Genomic DNA, 10609 nt, shown 5'->3' on the forward strand with positions numbered 1-10609 from the left:
GTTCATCTGACAATATTTGACTCATCCCTGAACCTTCAATTCAGATATTACTAATTTATGAAATTTCACAGCTCAATCCTAGATAGGGTTAATACCCCGGGAGAAAATGAAGTATATTTCCAGCTGTTAAACTATGTTAGGTACCTCATTTAATAATTACAACAACAGTGTAAATGTATATGTTGACCCTTTGGTGCCACTGATAAACACTGTTCTTAAGTAGGTAAAAGGTAGTCAGAGAAGCTCCCTGTTCCTGCATGCCTCTCATTCTCTGAAGCATTCGCTCTGCATGGTGTGACTTGACCAGTGAAGATTGGTGGCCCACTTACAAGACCTAGGGAATTATGCATTTCTGTTGATTATTTCTTATTCCTTTATAGCCAGAGAGTTTTGTGAGATAATGAATGTTTCACAATTGATGAAACTTTTATCATATAAACCTTTTTGTTTTTCTAATGAGAGATAAAAATGAAATAAAAACTAAATAAATTATTTTTCCTATCTCAATACAACTTTCTCTTAGTTTCTCCCTTCTATGGAATAAAAAATCACATGATCTCTTTAAGAATCTTTAGTCACTTAGTTTCCTTACCCAAGAATAAAAAACAAATTTAAACTAAATTATATTTAGTCACAAGATAGGTGCATATTTAATGCTATTAAATAATTTAGTAATATATTCTAAAGTCCTATAGAGAACACACATTAATAATATAATTTCCTGAAAGACTTCTACAATTCATGCTTTAAGCACTACTGTCTATGAATTTATCTTTTAGAAGTGCTCACAAAATTGCTCACTGATACATTGTTTGTAAGAGAAAAGGAAAAAGGAAGAGCAAATTTAAACAATATAAAAAGCCATCAATCAAGGATTTCTGAGAAGAGCCCATAATCCTATTCCAATCCTACTTCTTAAAGCTAACTATTACTAATATTAAATACATCCTTCTAAGAATTATCATTTGTATCTATGTAAATACCATTATGCCACAAACATGTTTTAACAAAAAGGAATTATCATATGAATAGTACTGTTAATTTACTGCTTTACTTAACACTACAATGTAAACTAGGTATTTTTCCTATTCCAAAGGATAGAGCTCAATTATTTTAAAACACATAAAATAAAGTTGAATAAATTATTCTACAAAATTTGCAATGAGTAATTTCTTTTACTATGATGTATTTAACTGATGTTTTATAATGCCTTACTACTTCAAACATATGAAATAGGGAATACAAAAGCCATTTTAATGTATATGAGCTTAAAAACAAAAAAGAGGGATACCTAGGTGCCAATTAACATAAAGGAACTCAAAAACCACAGCAGTAGACTGAAATCAAAGTTGCATTATCCCCAGGGTATATTTTGACTGGATATGGCTTAGAGGCTTGGATTTTAAAACTAGTATGAAGATCAGAGTCAAGGCCTTAAGACCGATGCATGGCTACAGCTAAGCCCGATAAATTCCATAAATCAAGGAGCTGAGCAAAGCCTGTCTTACCTATGTATGGAGAAAATAAAGCCCTGGTTAATGAGCTCACATGCAGTAATCACAAAGCATACATAGAAACTTATTTCCAACTCTCAATTAAAAAACAAATCTAGACTTAAGGAAGGAGAGATTTTATTTGAAAAGACTACTACAATAGAGAAAGCACTCTGACCTCAGCGTCTGTAACAAGCTTCTCAAAATCACACAGAAAGAGAGCTTTCTTGTATAGGGAGGTTTAAACAGGGTATACAGGAACTTTGTGGGGAAATTCCTGCAAATCCTGCCCATGTAGGGGTGAAACGTAGGTATGGGAGTGAATATGAAGCATCAATGGAACAGTCTAGTAGAAAATGTTCTCTGTTGTCAGTTGACTCTTGAAAATGAGTTGTTAAGGGAGGACGTTCTGCACATTAGTGCTTGCTTAACTCTGGATTGAGCCAAATTTTAGGGGCCGGAGGGGGAGATGAGAAACGTGACTAAAGTGTGGACAAGCCAAGTCACTGGTAAGTTACAGTATGTTGTGAGCACTTGGTCAGCACCTCCTGTTGTTAGACACAAAGCGTGCCCTTTAGACACTGATAGGAATAGAACAGGAGTCACTGCAAGGCTGAGATTAGTCAAAGGAGTTTTCAGAGGTAGACTGGCTTTTATGAGTTTGTTGGCCTTGAAGGATGGACTGTCTCATCTCTGGAGTATTTGTGAGACTCGCAGTTGTTGGAAGGTCTTATATATCAGGCACTAGACAAAAGATAAGCCAAGAATGTAATAATAATAATTATTATTAAAGGCTAAATAAGTGAATAAAACCAATATGTAAGTTTTGAAGGGAAGTTTGCGGGAAGATGAGAATATTTCAGGACTGAAGAATCCTTAGATTGTGGAATAAGGAGGACTGGCAATTCATCAAATTTTCAAGGTTGTGGTCTGAATATTTTTGGTGATGGCATAGACATCAGAGAGATTGTGAAAAAAAATACATACAGTAATTGCTGTGACTGCTATGCAAATGTCTTTCTAGAAAGCACAAATTATGTCCACTGACACATATTTTGAAGCACCACTCCATTTTATAGTTCTCTGATGATGATGTTAGTGGTTTTGGTAAGATTGCCACATAATCCTGGTTATTCTCTTAGCAAATCATAGCAAAGATTCAATGCATTTCTCGAGTTGCCCACGCAGCAGTAGCACAAGGCACAAAAAGTTATTCATGATAGAACTGCAACAGTGATGAGTCCTTCAAAGTACACATCAAATCATTGGTGTACTTTTAACTTGCAGTACTTTCTAGATCCAATAAGGTGCTGGAGAGTCAAGTTTTAGTTCTTGGTGACACCAAATCAGGAGAGAGAGAGAAAAATTGGACAAACTTGTTTGGAAGATTTTAAGAGACGATGAAAGAAAACGGAAGAATTAAACATTTGGTAATGGTTGACAATTTGTGTTAGGTGACAGGACATACCCCAATTCATAGTTAAGGGACAAAGCTGTTTTATCCATAGTGAGAGAGGAAGTGTAAACCAAAAGTGTGTCTTATAATTTTCTGATATAAAAAATGTTTATTTTACAGTCACTCTCCCTTTGATTATAGATAATTTCAAAGATCCATTATTCTTGACAATAAAGTAAGACTAGCCTTGTTAGGTCTGGCCTGATTCTTTATATAGGTGCTACAACAATGATAATTTACCTTAAAGCCTTGCTTAACTTGCTTTGCTAGAAGTTTATATAAAATGTATCAGATTAGACTTTTAAAAGCCTCTCGAGGCTATGAAGCCGAGCTGAGAGCTTACCGTACAATTTTGTGTGTAGTACTTACAGATTTGAGTGAATTTCACTTTTCTCTTTGTAACCAAAATATGCTAAGATTCCTGGGTCTGACCGGAAGTGAACTTACCCACTCATTTGAAAGACTGGAAACCTTACAACCCAGTCAACAAGCCAATTTTCTCAAAAGGTCTTTGTAAGCATTGGTTCCATTAAGTTAATCTTACCTCCTTAAAAGTGTCTTTTCATATTTGATTAAATGAGTAATATTCTTAAATATGACATTTCAGTCAAATCCTTGGTTGCATGACCAATGTATTCCTTTAATAAGGAGGGCAGACTCTTACGGAATCTACGCAATAATTATATTGCCATGAAAGTAATAATAATAGATTTCAAAGAGGAGCCAGAGAGAAAAGATAAATATTTCAATCCTGTTTACAAAAGCATAGTCGACTAAGTTTTACGGTTATAAATAGCTTAAAGGAAAAGAAAGATTTCTTAAGTCCAGGAAATAGAATGCGGCAACAATTTTGTTTCAAACAAAACCATAATTATCCTTTTTTATCTAAAAATTATACACAAGTTTATTCAGTCTTATGTATAATAATCCAAACTTATCCACACAGCATACATTTCAAGGTTCCCAGGAGATACATGAAACCATGGATAGCACTTAACACTATACTATATTTTTCTTATACATACCCTGATAAAGTTTAATTTGAGAATTAGGCAAAGTAAGAAATCAACAACAACAACTAAAAACAGAACAAGTATGACAACTATAGCAATATGTTAGCAATACTACTCTTGTGCTTTGGGGCCATTATTAAGTAAAATATGGATTACTTGAACATAAGCACTTGTCTACCAGGGCAGATGATATGATAAGGGCTATGATAATCCAGACCAAAGATGCTATTTATTGACTCATGAGTGTTTAACATATATAACATGGAGACTGTGGACAAAAGGACAATTCACGTCCTGGGAGGGACAGAGTGGGACAGTACAATATCTTATCACACTACTCAGAATGGTGTGCAATTTAAAACTTATGAATTGTTCATTTCTGGAATTTTTAATTTAATATTTTCAGACCATAGTTGACTTCATGTAAATGAAATGCAGGAAAAGGAAACCACAGATGAATGGGGACTATTGTAATTTTTTGTTCTGCTCAATCTTGGGATAGCATCTCTTTATCCCACTTGCTTTATTGTTTACTAGAATTCTTCATATCCTGACTCAGTCCACTGAGATGGTCTAACTGTTATTTAAATTATTCCATCAGAGGCCTTGCTCAAAACTACCTGGCTGACACAGTCATTTTTATGAGTCTGTAAGAAAATCTTGTTTTTTTGTTTTTTTGGTTTTTTTTTGACAAATCTGACCTATAGTTGACTCAAAAGTGCTTTCAGGCATGCATGAGAGTTATAAACCACATGTAGGTGATAAAAGGCTTAAAATGGTTCTGGCAATCTTGCTAATAATTTTTGAAACTAAAATGTCATATAAAAGTTATTATAAAAATAATATAAGTGGCAAAGTTGTTTCTGTGGAATGCGAAACAAAACAAAGTAAATCCCAAATGTTTTAGAGAAATTGTCTAATAAATTTAATTATGAATTTTATTTTCAACAAAGATCGAGTGTATCTAATTTATGAAAAGAGATTAACATAATATTTACAGAAGAAATTTCAGATACATAATAATTCTAAGACATAGCATACTACAAAAATAACAAGCCAATAATTAAAATATATAAAAATACATTAAGACTATTAAGTAAACATATTCAGTAAGCCTGTAGTAGCATCTGTATATCAATGAAATGAAAAAGGAGCTATTACAACCAATATGACAGAAGTACAGAAGATCATTCAAGGCTACTATGAACACCTTTACATGCATAAACTAGAAAATCTAGAGGAGATGGATAAAGTCCTGGAAATATATGACCCTCCTAGATTAAATCAGGAAGAATTAGAGACTCTAAACAGACCAATAACAAGTAGCAAGATTGAAATGATAATTTTAAAACTGCCAACAAAAAAAAAGTCCAAGATCAGATGGATTCACAGCTGAATTCTATCAGACTTTCAAAAAAGAATTGGTACCGATCCTCTTGACACTAGTCCACAGAATAGAGGAGGAAGGAATCCTTCCTAAATAATTCTACGAAGCCAGCCTCACCCTAATACCAAAATCAGGAAAGGAGATAATCCAAACAGAAAACTACAGACCAATATCCCTGATAAACAAATATACAAAAATCTTCAACAAAATACTTAGTAACTGGTCAAGTGCGGTGGTTCATGCTTGTAATCCCAGCACTTTGGAAGGTCAAGGAGGGCAGATAACCTGAGGCCAGGAGTTAGAGACCAGCCTGGCCAATATGGTGAAACCAGGTCTCTACTAAAAATACAAAAAATTAGCTGGGCATGGTGACAGGTGCCTGTAATCCCAGCTACTCAGGAGGCTGAGGCAGGAGAATCACTTGAACCCAGGAGACAGAGGCTGCAGTGAGCCAAGATCATGCCTTCGCACTCCACCCTGGGCAACAAGAGTGAAACTCTGTCTCAAAAAAACAAAGCAACAGCAACAAAACCCCAACAACAAAATACTCAGTAACTGAATCCAACAGCATATCAAAAAGACATTGCACCATAATCAAGTTGGTATCATACCAGGGATGCAAGGATAGTTTAACATACTCAAGTCAATAAATGTGATACCCCACATAAATGGAATTAAAAACAAAAACCACATGATCATCTTAATAGATGCAGAAAAAGTATTTGGTAAAATCTAGCCTCTCTTTATGCTTAAAACACTTAGCAAAATTGGTATAGAAGGGGCATACCTTAAGGTAACAAAAGCCATCTATGACAAACCCACAGCCAACATTATACTGAAGAAGACAAGAACTGGAACAATACAAGAATGTCCACTTTCATTACTTCTATTCAATATAGTATTGAAAGTCCTAGCCTGAGAAATCAGACAAGAAAAAGAAATCAAGGGCATTCAAATCAGTAAAGAGGAAGTCAAACTGTTGCTGTTTGCTGATGACATGATGATATACCTAGAAACCCTAAAGACTCATCCAAATAGCTCCTAGAAATTTAAATGAATTCAGCAAAGCTTCAGGATATTAAATTGATGTACACAAAACAGTAGCTCTGCCTATGCAGCAAGAGCGACTAAGTTGAGAATAAAATCAAGAACTCAACCCCTTTTACAATAACTGCAAACAAAATAAAATACTTAGGAATATATTTAGCCAAGGAGGTGAAACACCTCTACATGGAAAACTACAAAACACTGCTAACAGAAATAATAGACAACACAAACAAACGGAAACATATCCCATGCTCATGGACAGCTAGAATCAGTATTGTAAAATTGACCATACTTCCAAGTGAAATCTACAAATCAAACAAGTCTCATGAAAATACCACCATCATTCTTCACAGAACTAGAAAAAAAAAATCCTAAAATTCATATGGAACCAAAAAGGAGTCCACATAGACAAAGCAGGAATAAGCAAAAAGAATAAATCTGAAGGCATCATATTATCCGACTTTGAGTTATCCTATAAGGCCAGCGCCACCAAAAACAACATAGTATTTCTATAAAAATAGGCTCATAGACCAATGGAACAAAATAGAGAACCCAGAAATAAAGTCAAATACTTACAGTCAAGTGTTCTTTGAAAAAATCAAACAAAAACATAGGTGGAGAAAGGACATCCTATTTCATTCATGTAGAAGAATGAAACTGGATCTTCATCTCTCACCTTATGCAAAAGTCAACTCAAGGTGGATCAAGGACGTAAATCTAAGACCTGAAATCATAAAAAAAAACATCTAGAAGATCACATTGGAAAAACACATCTAGATATTGGCTTAGGCAAAGACTTCATGACAAAGAACCCAAAAGCAAATGCAACAAAAACGAAGATGAATGGGTGGGACCTAATTAAACTAAAAAGAGTCTTCACAGCCAAAGAAACAATCAGCAGAGTAAACAGAGTGGGAGAAAATCTTCACGATCTATACCTCTGGCAAAGGACTAATATCCAGAGTCTATATGAACTCCAACAAATTATCAAGTAAAACAAACAAAAACAAGCAATCTCATAAAAAATTGGGCTAAGGACATGAATAGACAATTCTCAAAATAAGATATAAAAGTAGGCCCAGAAATGTATGAAAAAATGCTCAGCATAACTAAAAATCAGAGAAATGCAAATCAAAACCACAATGCAATACTACCTTACTTCTGAAAAGGTTGCCACAACAGCAACAAAAAAATAATAGATGTTGGCATGGCTATGGTGAAAAGGGAACACTTTCATATTTTACACTGTGAAAAATGAACACTTTTCCACTGTTGGTGGGAATGTAAACAAATCTAACCACCATGGAAAACAGTGTGGAGACTCCTTAAAGAACTGAAAGTAAAACTACCATTTGATTCAGTAATCCCATTACTGGGTATCTGCTCAGAGGAAAATAAATCATTATACAAAAAAGATACTTGCATACTCATTTTATAGCAGCACAATTCTCAATTGCAAATATATGGAACCAGCCCAAATGCACATCAATCAATGAGTGGATAAAGAATATTTATAAATATATATTTATAAAAAATACATATATTCACCATGGATTACCACTCAGCCATAAAAATGAATGAATGAAATGATGGGATTCACAGTAACCTGTATACAACTGGAGACCATTATTCTGTGACGTAACTGAGGAGTGGAAAACCAAACATTATAAGGTCTTTCTTACAAGTGGGAGCTAATCCATGAGGGCGCAAAGGCATAAGAATGATACAAAGGACTGGCCAGGTATGGTGGCTCACACCTGTAATCCCAGCACTTGGGGAGGCCAAGGTGGGCGGATCACGAGGTCAGGAGATCAAGACCATCCTGGCTAATACGGTGAAACCCTGTCTCTACTGAAAATACAAAAACAAAATTACCTGGGCGTGCTGGCGGGAGCCTGTAGTCCCAGCTGCTCGGGAGGTTGAGGCGGGAGAATGGCGTGAATCCAGGAAGGGGAGCTTGCAGTGAGTCGAGATCACGCCACTGCACACCAGCCTCGGGAAGAGAGGGAGACTCTTTCTCAACAACAAAAAATAGAATGATACAATGGACTTTGGGGGCTCGGAGGAAAGGGTGGGAGGGGGATGAGAGAGAAAAGACTACAGGTGATGGGTGCACCAAAATCTCAAAAATCACCGCTAAAGAATTTAGTCATGTACAAACATAAGAAGAAGAAGAAAAAAACTTAAATAAATAAAAAAACTCCATAATAAGGAATGTTAATTCTTAATTGAAAACCACTGACCTAGACTATACTGTATTCAAATGAAAGACATTTAACAGTTACCAAGTTAATATGTTAAAGGTTACTGAAATTATGACTGATAACACTATACTTTTTTGCCTAATAAACATCAGGCAAAACAGGACAGAATTTTGATGAATACAAATATATCAGAACAGTGAGAGCATTGATACATTACTAGGAGCCTTATACAGTCTCTAAAATATTTATATTAATAATTTATTTATACCTATTTAATCTAGGAAGGGCCAAGTATTTCATTTGACTTGACAACATTCCCCATAAAATTTACAATATATCAAATAACCCTAATCATTTCTAGCACCTCTGTCATTACAAGGTGAAAGAGCAAATCCTTTGTGATTTTCCATGGACTCTCTGGAAAATCTCAAAGACAGTTTTATGTGGAAAATATATCTTTAATTTAGGACTTGCTTTGAGGAAGAGAAAAATGTTAAAAGTTGTTGGAAAGTTTGAGCATTTGATTAAGTAGAATCGTGGGTTGTGAGAAACAATACTTGGCTACCTATTTAATCAAAGTGACAAAAAATGATATCAAAAGTCAACATAGCAAACCACTTCTCACTTGACAGCAGGAGAAGTTCCTCAGCATAAATAGTGAAAATTTTTGTAAGGTATTTTTTAAAGTATCTGGAAATATCCCTAAGGGCATAAAATAAATGAAGAAACATTTATTCAAGAAAATCTATGAAAACTCATTAAGAATTGTGAGTCTGCAGTATCTGACTGCGTGCCCTCCATCCTTCCCCCAGCTGTGTGAGATGAAAACTCCACTTTGGACTGGTACAGCCAAGAACACAGGGCTCCCTTTCTCCCTGCAGGTCTCAAGAAAAAGGCCGTTCTCCAAAGACAGGCAAGACAGCATTTCTCATGCTTCCCCCAGCTACCTATTGTGGAGGCTAACTTCCTAGTGAGTGTGGCCAAGAGGCAGAGACTACTCTTCCACTGAGCTCCTGCTCATGAGATGTGGTGTTGGGGGTCTACCCCATGCCTCTGAGAATTCTGGGGTCCTGATTGCCTTTACTGTGACTCATTGCTGTGAGAGGCAAGTCAAGAAGACCTAGTGCGGCTGCCTTCCCTATCCACTGACAGCTCAGTTCCTAAAGGGGGAGTGTCTTCAGACAGAAGCACACCATCGTCCTCACCCACAGCAAAGACACTGTGGCTCAGGGAATTTGCCCTGGGGGAAGCAGGTCACAGTACCAAACTTCTGTCTCTCCTCTCAAAATTGACTTTACTTGCAACAGTGCACGGAGATGTTCAAGCCTATGAAAGCTCTTGAACCAGTGAAAGTTGTGATGAAGGGAAATTGGGAAGAATTGGTAGGTTTGTTTAAAATAGAGTCTGAAATGTAAGCTGGTTAATTTGCCAAAGATTAATAGGGAGAGAGATGGCTGGAAAAGTCCTCCTGTGGTCAGAACAAATCTAAAATACTGACTTCAGGAATTCTCCCTTCGAAGTGCTGGTATTTGATTAGATTAGTCTGTGGGGCAGGTTATGTCCCAAGTCATTATTGAAAACATCAAAGCAATCAGCCTGCAATTAGTGGAACTTAACACCTACGAATGGTCAGGAAAAGTGATGGTCAAAATACGAAACAGACAAACAGGGCTGGCAGGAACTTTGTAGGTAAGTAGGACAAGCAGGTAGGGGTGAGAAGACACCATGATCAGGTTGTCTGTTCACCCTTGCTTGCTAATTTAACAGGAAATGTTCTTCTCTGTGGCACCATATTGATTGTTGAAGCTTTAAGTCAAGCCAAAATTTAAGAGACTGTGGGGAGGAAAGAAAATCCACTAAAGTTCAGTCAAACCAAGTCATTGGGTAAGTTATTAGTAATAGTGAGCACTCGGTAGCAACTGACAATTTGTACATCTAGGAGCTGTCAAATTCACATGCCAGGAGCTAAAGATAATAGAGCAATCGGAAAGAGACTCAAACCATTTATG

Source organism: Mandrillus leucophaeus, unplaced genomic scaffold (genome assembly GCF_000951045.1).
Source record: "Mandrillus leucophaeus isolate KB7577 unplaced genomic scaffold, Mleu.le_1.0 Scaffold1450, whole genome shotgun sequence".
Classification (NCBI taxonomy): domain Eukaryota; kingdom Metazoa; phylum Chordata; class Mammalia; order Primates; family Cercopithecidae; genus Mandrillus; species Mandrillus leucophaeus.